Source organism: Puma concolor, chromosome B1 (genome assembly GCF_028749965.1).
Source record: "Puma concolor isolate L17-30 chromosome B1, mPumCon1.1.hap2, whole genome shotgun sequence".
Lineage (NCBI taxonomy): Eukaryota > Metazoa > Chordata > Mammalia > Carnivora > Felidae > Puma > Puma concolor.
The window spans coordinates 114,295,838-114,313,588 of record NC_141670.1 but is presented as its reverse complement, the minus strand read 5'-3'; the positions used below and the strand labels follow the sequence as shown (position 1 = coordinate 114,313,588).

The 17,751-nt window shown below is 40.5% G+C and overlaps 1 protein-coding gene across 4 annotated transcripts in view; it reads right to left on the bottom strand.

Moving 5' to 3' along the window:
- The window catches only part of ELOVL6 (ELOVL fatty acid elongase 6), a 146,408-nt gene that overhangs the window by 77,915 nt on the left and 50,742 nt on the right, over positions 1-17,751 (bottom strand). Inside the window, exon 2 of one of the 4 annotated variants that reach the window (XM_086704399.1) lies at positions 3,134-3,319. The exons of the other annotated variants lie outside the window; for them this stretch is intronic. The gene's annotated coding sequence lies outside the window, so the exon portion shown is untranslated. The remainder of the gene's footprint in view (positions 1-3,133; positions 3,320-17,751) is intronic. 4 annotated transcript variants of the gene reach the window in all.

Below are 17,751 nucleotides of genomic sequence, written 5' to 3'. Positions count from 1 at the left end.
CCTTGATCTGGGATTTCTCAACCTCCGGAATTGTGAGAAAAATGTCAGTTATTTAAGCAACTCAGTCTGTGGTATTCTGTTAGAGCAACCTGAACTAAGAACAAAGAGTAACTCTGAAAGTCTGTACTTATATATGACTCTTTGGAAATTTTTAGACTTGAGATTGAACTTCAAGATCATGATTATTTAGCTTCATATCATCAGCTACCACCAACCCTAACCCCTCTGGGTTCCTTGATCTCCTATCTCAAAGATAACACAGGTTTAGTGCATATCAAAATCCATTATATCCTCCATTCGAATATAAAACTTCTGGCTAATATCCCATTTACCAAAAAAGAGAAAAAATCAGTGCATTACAGCTAGAGAAGATTTTGACAAGAGGAAAAAAATGGAAAAGTGGTAGACAATCTCTCGTGCTCAGCATTAACAACACAGACAGGATATTTGAGTTCAGTTGCCCCAGTACCTTGACAATGAGAAGGTAAGCCTCAGCCTCGCTAAGCTTCTGAAGCTTCTCACTTACATGAGAATTTAACAAAAACATTGAATTCATCTAAAATTCCTTTGCCTTGGGGCGCCTGGGTGGCGCAGTCGGTTAAGCGTCCGACTTCAGCCAGGTCACGATCTCGCGGTCCGTGAGTTCGAGCCCCGCGTCGGGCTCTGGGCTGATGGCTCGGAGCCTGGAGCCTGTTTCCGATTCTGTGTCTCCCTCTCTCTCTGCCCCTCCCCCGTTCATGCTCTGTCTCTCTCTGTCCCAAAAATAAATAAACGTTGAAAAAAAAATTAAAAAAAAAAATAAATAAATAAAATTCCTTTGCCTTTTAAACTGAAACCTCACAATAACATATTTACTTTTCTCCATAAGTAATGAGCTACTTCAGGTAAAAGATGTAATTTTCCAGGGATTGCTTTAAGGATGATAGTTTAATAACAGAGATCAAAGATATTTACTTATCTCCTAATTAACAAAAATTTGCAAAGCCTTTTGGCTTAGGGTACAAAATTTTGCTGAATCAGTATTACTGAGAGTTTATCTGGGATGACAGTAAGGAGAATTCTGATTCATTCATTCTTTCATACCACTATTCAACAAATATTTTCAGCAAATAGTTAAGTGCTAATTATCTGCAAAGTATTGAGGAGAGTTAAGAAAACAGACATACTCCCTTCCACCCTGGAGACTTTAATGTCTTTTGGAGGTAATAGACAAGTACATGGAAAAGTGGAGAATAGATAATAAGGAAATATTCGAATAATAATAATAAGGATGCACTCTAACCCTGATTAGACAGGATGAGTAAGTAAGTTAAACAGCATGACCAAAGAGCCAGAGGCAAGGATTACACATTCAGGGGCGCCTGGGTGGCTCAGTCTGTTAAGCTTCTAACTTCAGCTCAGGTCATGACGTCATGGTTCATGGGTTCAAGCCCCACATCAGGTTCTGTGCTGACAGCTCAGAGCCTGGAGCCTGCTTCAGATTCTGCATCTCCTCTCTCTGCCCTTCCCCTGCTCATGCTCTGTCTTTCTGTCTTTCTCAAAAATGAATAAACATTTAAAAAAAATTTTAAAAAGTACATTTGAACAATTATATGTAGTTTAGTGTGCTTGACCTTAAAATCCAGAGAGGTAGGAGAGTATTAAGCTGAAGGTCTAAGAAACAGGTGGAAGCAAGATCATGAGGGCCCCTATAGGCCATGTTAACATTTCTTTTTAATCCTCAAAGCAATGGGGAGCCATTGAAGAGTTTAAATAAATGAAGTCAACATGCTTCTATTTTTGAAATATAAAGATTGCTCACTGATTTAAAAAAAAAAAAATCAAGAGCTTGAGTAAGTCTTGAGTACGTGAATGACAACATAGGTTTTAGATAAGGGAAGGGCAGGCCCTGGAACTCAGGAAAAGGCAGGCATGTGCAATGTGGTAACCGGAAGTTCCCAAGTCTACGAATTCTCTGCTGGGGAGTCATCTCACAGTAACATGTCATAGGTCAAACGTCTGGTGCATGGCTGTATGAAGTTAGTCAGGTGCCTTCTGCAAAAGATTTCACTCAAATGTTTATCTGCTGAGCATAGGGCTCATAGCAAAGCGTAACATTTCCTCATTGGTTTGGTGCTTATCGTGTTTTTAGATATAAAATTATGCTCCCTCCCATCATGTGTCAATCTCCGGTATGCAATGTTAGTTTCAGGACTTAGAAAACATTCATCCACGTTCCCAATCAACAAGACAGAACTTGTAAAGGAAACTTCTCAGCCTACCTGGAACACATTTTTGAAGATCTAAGAAAGGTTGCACTGATGAGGAAAAATAAAGCATGTGACTGACTTACCAAGATTTTATATACATGCTTTAAAAGTAAAATAAATCTTTTTTTTTAATGTTTATTTATTTTTGAGACAGAGAGAGACAGAGCATGAACGGGGGGGGGGGGGGGGGTGTCAGAGAGAAAGGGAGACACAGAATCGGTAGCAGGCTCCAGGCTCTGAGCCATCAGCCCAGAGCCCGACGCGGGGCTCGAACTCACGGACCGCGAGATCGTGACCTGAGCTGAAGTCAGACGCTTAACTGACTGAGCCACCCAGGCGCCCCTAAAATGAATCTTTTTAAAGTACAGGTTTATCTTGCTTTATGCAACAGATTTATTCCAGGAAGATTATACACACATTTTTTAAAATTAAAGTGTATTTTGAAAGCATTTGGGGAATTTCCCTACTAAAAGTTAAGTTTAATTATTTATGAGATCAAATCTTGTTACTGTGTTGTATATTTTCTCAAGTGAGGCACATCTATCCTAGATTGCTTTCTCCCCTTGCCAGCTGACAGGATAGGATATCCCCAGTGTCATCTCCTGGAAAGTCCTTGAGTCTCTCAAGAGATGTCACAATACCGGGGCAGACATTATAGTAAGCAATGTGCTCCACAGATGTCTTTTGACTGCGACCCTGTGGACCGATCATTAGTGAGGCTGTCGGAGTATGGTGGGATGACTGAACTCCCATCCACAATTCTCCTCTCCAGTGAGTGGTCCCTTCCAGTGAAGGGATAGCCATGTGATGGAAGTTCTGGCACTGACACATAAGTGAAAGTAGCCAGTTGGAACTTCTGGGAAAGCCTAACTGACTTGGCTGACCTGTTCCTTTGGAGCTTTACTCCTCTGTGCTTCTCTTTGCCACCTAGTCACAGAACTGACTCCCGGCTGCAGCCGTCTCACAGCCATGAGAAAGAAAGACAGTGCCGTAGAACGGTGAAATGAGCTTGGTTTCCTGATAGCATCACTGAGCTGCCTCATCAACTCTAGACTGTGCGGTCTGGACTCCTGTTGAATAAAGCGAGAAGACCCCCATACTTAATTAAGGTTCTATTTGTTGATTTTCTGTTCTTTCCAGCCATATTAACACTCTTAGTATCCTAGACTTCTATTGAAACTTCTCTGAATACAACGCACAAATTTCTGTTGCTATGGACGGTATGTGGAATTTTGTGGTGATTTAATAACATGGATGAGAACCAGCAGGTCATCACCTCTAAAACCTAAATGTTTTTGTAGTGACATTTGTATAGCCTCCTAGGAAGACACCGAGCTACCTGATCTATGGGAGCTGTATTAGTATCAACTCCCCACCCCCCCCCAAAAAAAAACCAAAACAGCAGAAAACTCTCCCCACACTTCCTGGGCCTTTTGGCCACAATTATTCTCATTTAGTTGAGCTTGATCGATCAAGTATTAAAAATGACTGAGCCCTGGGTGCTAATGTAGAAACAACACAGTGGTCCAAGGGAAGGTAAATTCCCAGAAAAACAGAAGGAAAAATGTTTTGTGGACAATGAAAGTTGCACAGTAAGAAGAACTGCACATGCCAGTCAAAAGTGTCAGCCATCAGTATCAGATAGTTCATGTTAAGCAAACACACCATGTGGGCTGAAGGTGGCAACAGCTATATTTATTCAAAGGTACAACCTGTTTGGCTGGGTCCAGATTTTCAGAGTGGTTTATATGCATGTGACTGTGGTCGTTTTAGGATATCAAAGACAGCAAATTTATATTTGTGAGTGAGTATATATTTATATTGGCATTTGAATGTATATAAACATAGAGAAGCACATATTTCTGTTCAAGGAGATGGTATGTGAGTTTAACACCATATAAAGATCACTAGAGACTTCTCACTCCTACTCACCTGTAGGAGCTCTGGTGATATGTTCTTTTGTTTCCTTTGTATGCAACAGAATCCCATAGTTAAGAAAGCCTCCTAAAGAATTAATTCTTATGTGTAGGATCTATACCTTGGACACTGAGTTGAAAATAGTGAAATACTTATGAAATATCTGCCACAGTGATTTTCAAACCCCTGCAAACCACTGGTTGCTATGCACTAATTGCTTCAAATTTGCATGGAGACAAATTGAGTTCTAGAGAGGAGACAACATGTTCACCACAAGAACTAGGAGAGTTTAGGCTGCTTAATCTAGAGTGGTGTGGATTGTTCTTTTAATCAGAATAATTCAAATTGTTTGTATTGACTAAGATTGGCTCCAGGATTTCCAAATCCCTAATTCATTTTAAGACATAAGGGCAATATTTTCTCTAGAGAACTAAATTACCTTTTATAAACATGATGGATATAGAATTATCAGCTACAAATCCAAGTTACTACAGTGTACGTGAATAAAAAAATAAGATCAAATCTCCAGCTGATTTGTTTATTCAAAAATATTGAATGCATATATTCATAAACATTTCCTGGGGAGTCTATTTAAAAGTCAGAAATTCTAATTCTCTAGGTCCTATGGCAGTGAGGAGGACCCAAAACTATGAATGTTAGCAACCGCTAAGTGACTCTGATATAGAAGGTTTCTGTGGACCCCACTTTGAGAAACACTGGTCTTCACCATTCTGGATGCCAGGGTCACAAATCGCAAACAGCTTAGTCTAGTGAGACGGGCAAGTAAACATTTGTACGATGCATCTTAAACACCTGGAAAGGTATGGAGAAGATAGGAGAAGGCATCAAAAGGAGAGCAGAAGTGAAATTCTCCTGGAGAAATAACTGGTTTCAAAGGGTTAGTAGAACAACTAGAGAATGGGAGGAAGCATGGCGAGGACAAGCCTGAGTTGGGGGTTGGCGGGGACAAGCATTGGGAGAGTTTGGAATAATCACCGGATACAGGAGTAGGAAATGAGGTTGTTGAATTAAGATGAGGCACTATCTTGAATGACTTTTATGCCTGCGTGGGGCTAATTTTTTTTTATCCTGAGGTATGGGAGGCCACTGAAGGTTGAGGCAAGAGAGGCAGAGTCAGATTCAAATTTTAAAAAGCCGGCCAGGCAGCAGGAACAGGGAGGACATCTGGGAGGAGCATAACTTGACGAGGAGGAGAGGCCAGGCGACTGCCATTCTCCTCGAGAGAAGATGCCTGCACTGGTGAAGACAAACAGGTGAATGCCATCTCGAAGATGGTGACCCATCAGAGTAATCATTCCTTGTGTTTACTGGAAAGAATTCGACAAGGAGGGAGAACAGAGGTCTTAACTTAATGTGGGGAGAGAGGCAAAAGGGAGGAACAGATGAGGAATCTTGGGCTTCTGGTTTGTCTGTCTTGGTAGCTGGTGTTAGTTCGGTGGGTAATTAGTAAAGAAGTGGCATTTCAGTATTTACTAATAAAAATAGTTAACAAGACTGTACGAATTACTAGTAGAGATCGAAAGAGATCTATAGCACGTGGGACTTAGAAATGTCTAGGCTGGGGGCACCTGGGTGGCTCAGTCAGTTGAGTGTCTGACTTCAGCTCAGGTCAAGACCTCAGGGTTTGGTACTTGAGTTCCAGCCGCAGGTCAGGCTCTGCTGAGGGTCTGGAGCCTGCTTGAGATCCTCTCTCTCTTCCTCTCTTTCTGCCCCTCCCCCACTCTCTCTCCAAATAAATAAAAGTAATTAAAGGAAAGAAAGGAAATGCCTGGGCTAATTGAAGATATCTATTTGGAAGTCATCCATGTCTGAGTGGTGGTTGAAGTCACGCACATGAATGAGGTCATCCAAGGGGAATACTCTGAAGGTCAAGGCGGGGCCTAACTGGGAGAGAGGGCATCACCATTTAGGAGGAGGAGGAAAAGAAACACGCAGGAAAGAATACGAAGAGACAAAAGTAAAAAGATAACCAGGGAGTGGTATGGAAAAAAGGTTAAAGAAGAGAGAGGGTCAAGTGAGAGCAATCAAGTCGGATAAGTACTGATAAGGAGAGCGTTCCATCGTGACCCATGCCGCCTATCTATCTGTGCCTCCTCTGTGAATGGTTCATTCATTTCTTCAACAAATATTTACTGAAGTCCCCTGAGTACCAGGTGCTGTGCAGATAAATCTCAAACCTCAAGGGCAATCTCATCCTACTTTGAAGGCATAGTGAAAGCATTTCCATTTCCTTACAAATGTTACACTATGTTAAGATGTGAACAGAAATGGATGCAAAGAAGATCCCAGACGCCTGAGAAGAAAGTGAGCAAGAGACGAAGAGACAAGGCAGCTTGACCCACTCATCTCAGCCCTTGCTTCTGCTTAACCCTTTAGTTAACTCCCACATCTGTCTAGGAAGCAAAGTCCTAGGCCAAAGAGAACTGATTATTTCCCAATATGTTCTTTTGGTATCAGAAGAGGAAAATTAAGACAGAAAAGAATGTTAAAGTTGCCAAATGAAACTAAAATATCTCTGGACTCTGACCTCACTTTACAGAAACCTTATCTCATAATTACTTAGTACTGATTAAATGTCCATTTTCTCCTTCTTTTTTAAAAAATGAATAAGCCTTTTGAGATTTTTTTTATTACTGAACAAAGTTTCCATTTCTTTTTTTAGCTTTCTGACTCTGTGCTTATGCTTTCAATAGTCACAATTTTTCTGCTCCTCAATAAGGAAAGCACGTTTGTATCAGTCACGGACACATTTAGCACACACGGATCCATCACAGCCCTGCTGACATGTTTTTTTTTTGTTTGTTTAGTTCTTACTGCAGGGACTCCTCAAAGGTGGCCTAGGCACATGCCATGTATGGGTTCTGCTGCCTTCCAAAACATCTTGGTATAAAGGTAAACAATTAGCAGGGGTTCTATCATGAGGGATTTGAGACAGGCTGGTTTGGGAGGCTGCATTGTAGGACAGCCCACAACGGTGCATGTCAAATGCCGCACAATGCTGAAGGTCTCTAGACACTGTCCCCAGAAGAGCATCCATTTCTTAAACTGAGCCTAAAAACTTAACCTCTGAAACTCTCACATAACAGCTATTAGAAAGCCCGTTTATACACCTTTCGAAAACTGGATAGAACTGATAATATCTGTAACACTTGAACAGAGTAAATCCTGTGATTATCCATTCACTTGTTCAGAAAATACTTCATGAGTTCTTGCTAAAGATTTTAAGCATTAAAAAGATGAAGTCCTTGAGCTCAGGAAGCCTACATTCCAGTGGGAGACAGAAACTAACAAGCAACCCGAGACCCCCCAACAATGTACCTATAATAGGTGTTATATACAAAAACAAAACACAAGAGTGACAGGGCTTCATGGGTATGGAGATCAGGAAAGGCCTCTCCTACACTGAATAAAAATACATGAAAATCAATGTTTGAAATGGTTAGGGAGAATATCTTTGACTGACATCTTGTTCTGATTTCTGCCAAATATTCTCTTCACCAGTGCTCCATCATTGAGACAGATCTAACACTTGCCAAGCACCATTTCAAGCACAGTGACAGATAAAAACGTTCCATCTCCTGCCCTCAGAGTCTACTAACTAGGAGTGACTATCCCACATGCAAGAACATGGTCAGTCATAATAAAATTATTTTTATTTTTAAAAAAATTTTAAATGTTTATTTTTGAGAGAGAGAGAGAGAGAGAGAGAGAGAGAGAGAGAGAGAGAGAGAATGAGTGGGGGAGGGGCAGAGAGAGAAGGAGACACAGAATGGGAAGCAGGCTCCAGGCTCTGAGCTGTCAGCACAGAGCCCGGAGCGGGGCTCAAACTCACGGACCGCAAGATCAGGACCTGAGCCGAAGTCGGACGCTCAACTGACTCAGCCACCCAGGCGCCCTTAAAATTATTTTTTAAAAACTATGCTAAATCAGCTGATGGAGGGATTATTTCACACTGTAAGAGAACAAGACCTTTGGTAGGACTTGCACAATGGCAGGATAGGAATGGTGGAGATCAGGAGTATGACATTCCAGAATAATGGAATGGTGGGAAACAAGGGCTAGAGAGTGCTTGTCTAGGGACAGAGGATTATTCCAGGCTGGTTAATGTGTTTAATGTTTGAAAGTGATAATGTGGGAAATAAGGCAGAAGGAGTTTGGGAAAGTACAGTGCAGGGTCTTGAATTCCAGGCTAGAAATACGAGGCCTTTCATTTTATTTATATTCACTAACCTGGACAATAAAACCCACACTCTTTTATAATATGTGGATGTAAGACCGGAAGAAGATGAAAGAATCGCCTTAAGGCTATCAGGTAAGTCACTGAAAATAATCTGAGGATGCCTAACAAATGAGATGTCTTTAACTTGTACCAGACTCCAGCGTTGCTTAGGACCTCCCAGGCACTGTGCTGAGAACCTGATTAGGATGTGTGACTAGGTGTGTTTACCAGCCCCATTTACAGATGAGGAAACTTAGTGATGTTAAATAACTTGCCCAAGTTTGCACAATTAGTAAGCAGCCGTGTTCTGGGTTCAAACCAGCCTCACTCCAAAGCCAAAGTCGGCACCGTGGAGGATGAAAATTGTAATTGAATTAGCAAATCTGACTAGTCAGAAAGACATGTAATGAAGCTCAATAAAGGCAGTTTAGGGTAGCAGGGTAATAGTCCAGGGAAGTAAAGCACTACAGATCTAAAAATGGACAAGCACAGGGGCAGGTTAAGGCCCTAGTAAGAAAGAGCCTATGACCTGAGGGACTGCTCCACAACACCTTCGCTTCCTCCCCGCCTCCTTTCTTCCCTCTCTGGCCTCTTGCAATCAACCTCCATCAGGCCCTCCTGGAAGAAGGGGAAAGTATTCCTATTTTTAGTGGCATATGTCCGCACTGGGCACCAGAGAGAACTTGGTATTCAGATAAGATCCTCAAAGATAAACAAAGAGTCAAAATATTAGAACTATCAAGAAATATTGAAGGAAACCAGGAAGAGAAAAGGCTGACCATAACTTACTAGGAGGTTTTCAAAGAATTGACCTATATCTTCATTAACATCACATGACTTCATTGAGGTGTTAAAACTGTGAGAACTAGTAGAAAAAGGAATCTTTCTTCTAAATTTGGATGAGTGATTGGGATGTGAATTTAACCCGTATAACCTAAATGATTAAGTGTGGGTTAAAATGAAAGGTATCTGTAGTAGGCTTCTTCAAAGCACAGATCATGGAGACTATACAGTCACAGACTGAGATGTATCTATTCAGGCAATTTACCCTAATACATTCCTGTTTCCCCATTAATGTTGTTTCATGGGATTCTATATATTTGCGGGTGGGGGAGGAGGATTCTAGATATTTGAAATTCTAAGTGTTATTTTGGTCTCAATTTTCTAGGGAAGTATCTCAAATTCTTCCTTCACTTTTCGATAGATCACGAATGCCCTCGGATGTTTCCTCTGGGGCTGGGAGCAGAAACATAAATACTTTAAGTTTCATATTTAAGTTCAATCAACCGTAAAGTTAAAGGCTGTGCTGATAGTTCTTCTGAGTAGAATTCCCACAACTATGGGTTTGTCTTTAATAAAATGTGCACTGTATGTTGAATGCCTTATTGAAGGCATTAGAAATGTAACGTTGTCATAAAGTTTGCCCCGCTATCAACAAAGCTAGGACTGATTAGGTATTCTGTTGACTGACAGATACAGTCACCTGAATTAGGAGCAATCAGCACTTCCTCATTAACTGCATTCAAGTCTAGAGATGTAGTCTTCAAATCAGTTTATGAATATTTTCTTATTTACCCAGAATAACTAATTCTTGTAGGATCTGCCAGCGACCTCTAATTATACCAGCTGCACCCAATATTCACATTGAATATAATTTTACCCTCTGAAAAATATTATTTTATCCTCTGAAAGCTGGCTCAAGGTCAGCTGTGGTTTTCTGAATTTCATATCACCTTTGTGCTTCAGGGTAAATGTATGCGTAAAGCTGCTGTTTGAGACTGAATTAACAAAATTAGCAGCTACATGACAGTCAAACCATGTCCACCTATATCCTAATACAGAGCATAGAGGGAAGTTGGGAGAAAAGGTGGAAATGAAGAAATAGAAGCCTGAAAAGAAAGTCTTATCACAGAAATGTCCATGTATCTTCAGAATTGTCAGTTAAAGAGCTGTGGAGCTCACATAAATGCAGAATTACTCCCATCCTTCTTAGTTGGAAGGCCAAGAGCACCATGGTAGTAAGTACGCACATCAAAGCCCGTCAGGGAAAGTGATACCTTTGAAAATGTTAGGGTTTGGGGCGCCTGGGGGGCTCAGTCGGTTAAGGGGCCGACTTCGGCTCAGGTCATGATCTCACGGTCCATGAGTTCAAGCCCCGCATCGGGCTCTGTGCTGACAGCTCAGAGCCTGGAGCCTGTTTCAGATTCTGTGTCTCCCTCTCTCTGACCCTCCCCCGTTCATGCTCTTTCTCTGTGTCAAAAATAAATAAACGTTAAAAAAAAAAAAAAAGAAAGAAAATGTTAGGGTTTGGTATTATACATATTATGTATAAACAAGAAATAGAATAAAATGAATTTCTTCGATTTCCTCAGAAGACTGCAAATCAAGAGAACTTTAGGCTAGACTTATGGATTATTAAGGGTAAATTATAGTTCCCTCCAGCACTAGAATTCAGTGCTTCTTTGACTCTGAGCCTAGATTACTAGCTAGTTGCCTTTAGTGATTTTCCATTTTATAGCTGCTTCCTCTTAAGAAATTCAAAACTGTGACTAACTTTCTTTGGGGCAAAGGAGGAAAGCAGAGGTCAAAGTCAATCAGAAATGGAGCAAACTCACTTTCCACTACCTGGTGAGGAGGACATTTTCATCAGGAGCATTGTCCAAGGTTCTATGATCTATTTTGACTTTACTGTAGATGTTATTATGTCCATGCCAGTTAAGTTTTTGTTTCCATTAAGTCTACCCAAATTTAAAGGTCGGGGTGCCTGGCTGGTTCAGTCAGAAGAGCATTCGACTCAATCTCCTCGTCATGAGTTCAAGCTCCACATTGGGTGAAGAGATTACTTAAAAACAAAATCTTTATTTATAAATAAATAAATAAATAAATAAATAAATAAATAAATAAAGCAAAAGCTAAAAAGTAAAAGCTAACAGTCACTATTAACAGATTTCTTTTTAGTAGTAGAATCTTACTGTTTTCAACTAAGAATAGTAATAGGACCATAAATTTATATGGCCCTTTGCAACTCACAAACACTTTCACTACCATTACAGAATTTGTGGAAATAACAGTTCCACAAAAAGTGAGTGGCAAAGGACTCACAGATGCCCAGAATTCCAGGCAGCTAGCTCCATGGCCTTCCCCTTTCATTAGTTTCAAAATAGTAAGACTGTGCACATATTCACTTATATACACTTATGTCAGGGTTCAGTTGTGTCTCATGTATCATCTACGTTATTCCCAGGAGACAAAATTATTGCCTGTTTTTAGTTAAAAGTTTTTATTTATTTTTGAGAGACAGAGAGAGAGAGAGAGAGAGAGAGAGGCAGAGAACATGCACACAATCAGGAGAGGGGCAGAAAGAGAGGGAGACATAGAGAATCCCAACCAGGCTCTGCGCTGTCACCAGAGCCCTACATAGGGCTCAATCCCAAGAACTGTGAAGTTATAACCTGAGCCGAAATCGAAAGTCAGACGCTCAACTGACTAAGCCACCCAGGCCGCCTCTGCCTTTTATAGATAAGTAAACTGAGGCTCTTAAGAAAAGAACTTACTAATAAACAGCAGCTCTAAGATGAAAGAGAATCCAATTCTTTCTTCCACCCCACAGCTTCTGCTCAAATCATTATGGAAATGCATAGAGAAATTTTCCCCATTCCCTATTTGCTTAGATTTCTCAAAAACAGCAACCCATTCCAGCCATACAACATGCTCTATAATTTACTACAGACAGAACTACTCCACTATAGACTTACTAGTACCTTTTCATTTGGTAATACATAATTATTAAAAACCAGTCAAACAGCAACCTACTCTTTCTTCATGGCCTTACCAGTATAAAGCAAGCTAATATAATGTTTGTGTATTTGTGCTAATGAGAGAGCAAATAGATAGATATCATATTAATCCTACAAATTATTTACTGGGGACCTACTATATACCAGACTTTATGCTTGGTGCTAGATACACAGTACCGAAAACGAGGGATGCCACTGTGAGCCTCACAGAGCTTGTTCTATTGAGTAGGGGAGAGACAGTCACTAACTAACAAAAATAACCCATGTTAAAAAGAAAAACCACAAGGATGCTTAGGTGGCTCAGTCTGACTTCAGCTCGGGTCCTCATCTCATGGTTCAGGAGTTTGATCCCCCTATCAGGCTCTCTGCTGTTAGCACAGAGCCCACTTCAGATCCTCTTCCTTTCTCTTTCTGCCTCCCTCCAGTTCCCGCACACATGCACACTTTCTCTCTCTCAAAACTACACAAGGGTTTAAAAAAAAAAAGTAAAGAAAAACCACGGGCCCAAAATGGTGTTACCAAGGCTAGGCCAAGTCACCAAACTGGCGCTTAATACCTAATCTAATTGCAGTTTCAGCCACCACTGGAAATCTAAGTATTAACTTGTGAATCGGGAATTTTCTGATAAGAACCAAGAAGGTAATCTGTCACATGGGCCTCATCCACCCCCCAAAGGAAGATGAGGTAATCTGTATAATGAGACCCCTGCCTTTCTCCCTAAGGAAGTTGATCTTGCCTGGAACAATCTTTTCTTTTGTTTATAGCTTTCTTGCCACACCTTCCTTCTTATAAAAACCTTCCATTTTGTAGAGTTCAGAGCACCCCTCTCTTTGCTAAGATGGTGTTCTGCCCGGCACATGAATCATTTAGTAAAGCCAATTAGATCTTCAAATTTACTCAGTTGAATTTTGTTTTTTATCACCCACTATGGTGTGGTTTTGACGGAAAACTAAGCAGAGTCCTGGGGGAGACAACGTTTGTGGGCAGTGAGCTCTTTTCATTGGAGGATGGGAGTGTCTCCCTAAAGTGTTGGCCTTGAGTAGGGTGAAAGAACATTCAGGAAGAAGGAACTGCCTTCTGGCAAGCCCCAAACTAGTTTGGTTTCTGTAAGGATGCAAAATGGCCATTGTGTGGGTAACATGCTTTGTGTGGGTGGAGGAAGATGGTTTGAGGGAAGAACGGAGTCCTAAACTCTCTAAAGTGTGTGCCCCAGGCGCCTGCTTCCCATCATGTGACTTCTATCAGCCATGGCTTGAAAAATTGTGTTGTAACCCAGAAATTATTACAGATTAAGCATATACGTAAAATATAATAATATCAATAGACAACCTAAACCAAGGACACAGTGTTCCAACTTTTTAATGAAGGTTTGCATTAAGTGAAACCATTGTAATTATAGATACTGATATAGCTACATTGATAGATAGATAAGGATACATATCTCTAGTGTTCTAGAAAAAAGTATCTCATAAGGTAGGAAGGTACTGAAACTTTGACTTCTTACACATTTTAAAGAAAGTGCTATTATAGGAACCAATTTTTTGTATATCAAGAAAATAAACAAACTGAAAAAAAAAACCTTTTTGTTTTTATGAAAGCCTGATTCTAAGAAAAATTTCAGCTGGTTAAACTTAGGGAGCTAAAAAAAGAAATCAAATCCAAGAATAGTCTCTGGAATTGAGTCCAATATACTTTTATTTGACTGAGAATTTGCTATATATTTTTATCCCCATGGGGCTCTGGGCTGTCAACATTCTACTTCTTAGAGATAGGCAGACACGTGTAGAAAGTCAGTGACCTCAGTAACATTCTTTTCCTTATTCAAATCTGTTCTCCCTCAAGTTATTTTTGCCTGTTAAAGATGATATATATATTTTTTTGGGGGGGGGGGCTTACAGATACATTTTTAGAGAATAACCATGCACATAAAAAATTTTCCCCTTGCTGTGCTGGACCTGGGCTTTCTCTCTACTCTTTGTCTCTTTTTAGAAATGATTTGGGAGCAAAAAGGAATGACTATGTAGTCGACCCTACTCTTCCTACAGCGGGTTTTAACTTACACTTTTTAAACAGAAATAAGCTTTGTTACAAATGTCTAAGAATATTTTCAGTTTCTTAAACTAACTTTTCCCCCTTCCCAAGTCAACTTTGGCCAGTCCTGTCATTCAGCAGCTACCAGTCTCTAACATAACTGCGACAAACTCTACCGTCGCTAAATTTTCATGGCAAAGAATCTCAAGACACACAAATTGACTATAAACTATTTCTTTTAAAAAAAATTTTTTTTAATGTTTATTTTTGAGAGAGAGCGCAAGAGAGAGAGAGACAGAGATAGAGCATGAGTGGGGAGGAGCAGAGAGAGAGGGAGACACAGAATCCCAAGCAGGCTACAGGCTCAGAACTGTCAGCACAGAGCCCGACGCGGGGCTCGAACAAATGAACTGTGAGATCATGACCTGAGCTGAAGTCAGATGCTTAACGGACTAAGCCACCCAGGCGCCCCAACTATAAACTATTTCTAATACCTAAGTGTTGGAGGTGGCTTTGTCCTGTCCCTTCCCCTTCCTGGCAGAACACTTAATTAACCTGCCCCTTAACTAGTCATTAGGCACCATTTGGCAATAGTTGTGTCACCCTGTTTGCTTGGTAACTACACTGCTAACAACAGGTGGTGATAATCTATGACCTCCCTAGTCCCCGGCTGCCATCGATGGAGCTGGCTCATTTGTTCCTTCACTCAGTGAGTACTGGCTGGGCTCTCATGTGTCCTTTATGCTCCCTGCACTAAGGAAATGGACAGGGCTAGCACCTTTCTATAAAGCCCCAAACTTGACTGTGTTTCACAGGAAGGTAGAAAAGTTGGAATGTTTTTCTTTCATTTTCTTTTTCTCCCCCAAGATAAAGCCAGAGGGAGCTTGTACTCAGTCCTTAGGTCTGCAGCTGTTGCAATGACTAGGTGCTTCCTGCTCATTTCTAATCTTTCGTGCACTAAAGTTTCAAATTCCGACCAATCTCTATCACTTATTCTGCTAAAAAGAACGAATACAGACTGAGGCTCTAGTTCTTTTTCATTTTTTTGGATGGTTTTCTGCTTTCAATTCTGAGCACTGCTTAATTTCAACCAAGAGATATTTTTAAAATAAATTCTTAAGGTTATCAACTGATACTCAAAAATCTTAGCAATGTCTGAGTGAAACTGAGCATGTCCTTATTGCCCAAGTGCCTTCAAAGATTACTTGTTAATTGCAACCCAGGGTAATACTTTTTAATGAATATTAAAGTCTTCAAGATGTACCTAAAGTTTAACAAGATATGAATAATACTATGCGTATTCTTTTATTACCCATTAAAGTCACCTCTTGGGCACCATAAAAATACCATAGTAGACTCTTCTGGAATGAGCATTTTTTCTAATTTTTTTTTTTTAGATAAACTCTTTTGTTATGAACTTAGTAGATAGCATGTAAAGAGACAGCTCAACAGCTTATTGAGAGTATATAGCAGTAAAATCGCACTCTTAACTCTATGAAGAATACAATGACTCAGGCTCTTTTTCTGCAAGTGGTTTGCAACCTGGTCGAAGAGCTTAGAATTCAGTCTGAACAAAACACTGACCTAAGTTCTGTTATCTCAATTTACGAACTATTAAAATATGTTTTTTTTAATGGCCCACCACCAGAATTAAAACCGCTCATTCACTCATTCTCATTACTCTTGGTTTTAGAAAAACCCAGTCCACAGGAATTGATTCACCGTGAGGGGTGAATGACTGACAGCTCTCATTTTTAATCTTTAAAGCTGTATGGTTCTGAGTCCTGGGAGCACATTAGAATCACCTAGAAAGTTTTTAAAACTAGAGTATTTGAGAGCTAATTTTTAGAGAATCTGATTTGTTTGGAATAAGGACAGAGACCTTGGTATTTTTTTTCAAACTGAAGGTGTAAGTTTCGTTAATTTCAGGTGAACAACATAATAGGCCATTAGTATTTTTAAAAAGCTGCCCAGGTTGACTTTAATGTTTAGCCCCAGAATATCTGAACGATACTCATATGCACCTGAAGAATACAGCACAGTGGGTCACTGAGGCCACATACTCAGAAAAGGGTGTATCAGAAATGCTGGGGACTGGGAGAGTGGAAGATCTGAAGAAGCCCTACAGATGACTGGTAAGTCCCCCCACCCCCAGGAGGGGGAATGGTCCTCATCTTGAGAAGCACTGTAATCGTTACACAAGTATTTGAATTTTAGTAGCATAGTATTAGTGTTTCATTAGCACCTTCTGATGCTTTGGAATTTTAGGTAATTAAAAATTTTTTTTAATTTAATTTAATTTTTATTTTAGAAAGAGTGAGAGAACACAAGTGGGGGAGAAAAGCAGAGGGAGAGAATCTTAAGCAGGTGTGGAGCCTGACACGGGGCTTGTCTCACAACTCTGGGATCATGACCTGAGCTGAAATCAAGACGGTCAACAGATGGAGCCACCCAGGCTCCCCTTAGGTAAATTAAAAAAAAAAAAATTAATGTGTATTTACTTTTGAGAGAGAGAGACAGACGAATGTGAGTGGGGTGAGGCAGAAAGAGAGGAGGAGACACAGAATCCAAAGCAGGTTCCAGGCTCTGAGCTGTCAGCACCGAGCCTGACGCGGGGCTCGAACCCATGAACTGGAAGATCATGACCTGAGCCGAAGTAGGATGCTTAACCAACTGAGCCACCCAGGCGCCCCAGATAAAATTTTAAATACAAGAAATTCAACTGGTGTGGGAGAATGTACTTTGAGGCAGAATGAATTCCATATAGTTTAACCCTGCTTTTTAGTAAGGCTTCACTTCCCAACTTTTCCATAAATTGATCCTGCTTCTTTGATCATCTTCCCTTTGCCCACTTCTGAACCAGCAATTTGCCCCAAAACTGCCCACATTTTTTTCAGTGGCTCAAATACCAGCAGCAGCAGCAGCAGTGGTGGCAGGAGCTCTGGGAAAGTGTCCTCTAAGCCATGACTGTCACCCATCCTTGCCTGTCTACTTAGTATTGGCAGCACTGTGGCCTCTTTTCAGCTCTTGTCAAATACGACCAATGCCCTTTGCATTCCATAGCCCAGTGGAGCTGGGAAGCTGACAACCAAAAAGGAAAGTTGATACGGATTAAAGAAATACTCGGCTTCTTATCCAATTTCTTCCTCATTGGTGGAAATGCCTCCATTCAGATATCATAAAATTCCTGATTCTGAAATGCGTGGTTATTCTCTAATAGAAATAGCTAGAGTATTTTCTTTTCAAAGGGCTATTTCCTGATTGAATTGTCTAAATGGATATTATCATTCCAATACTAAAAGGGTTTTTTTTTTTCTCCCTCTTCTTCACAAAATAAGTTCTCACATTCCCAGAGGCCCCATTTCTGCTAAGGCAAGTGGGGGAAGCATTTCTCAGTGGGTTCTGAGCTGGTGCTACAGAGCTGTTTGCTCCCACTTACCTGGAGAGTAGCTTACTCATTCTTGAGACTTCCATCCCCAGAGAATAAGCTATTGTATGCAAATAGTTTAAACTGTGA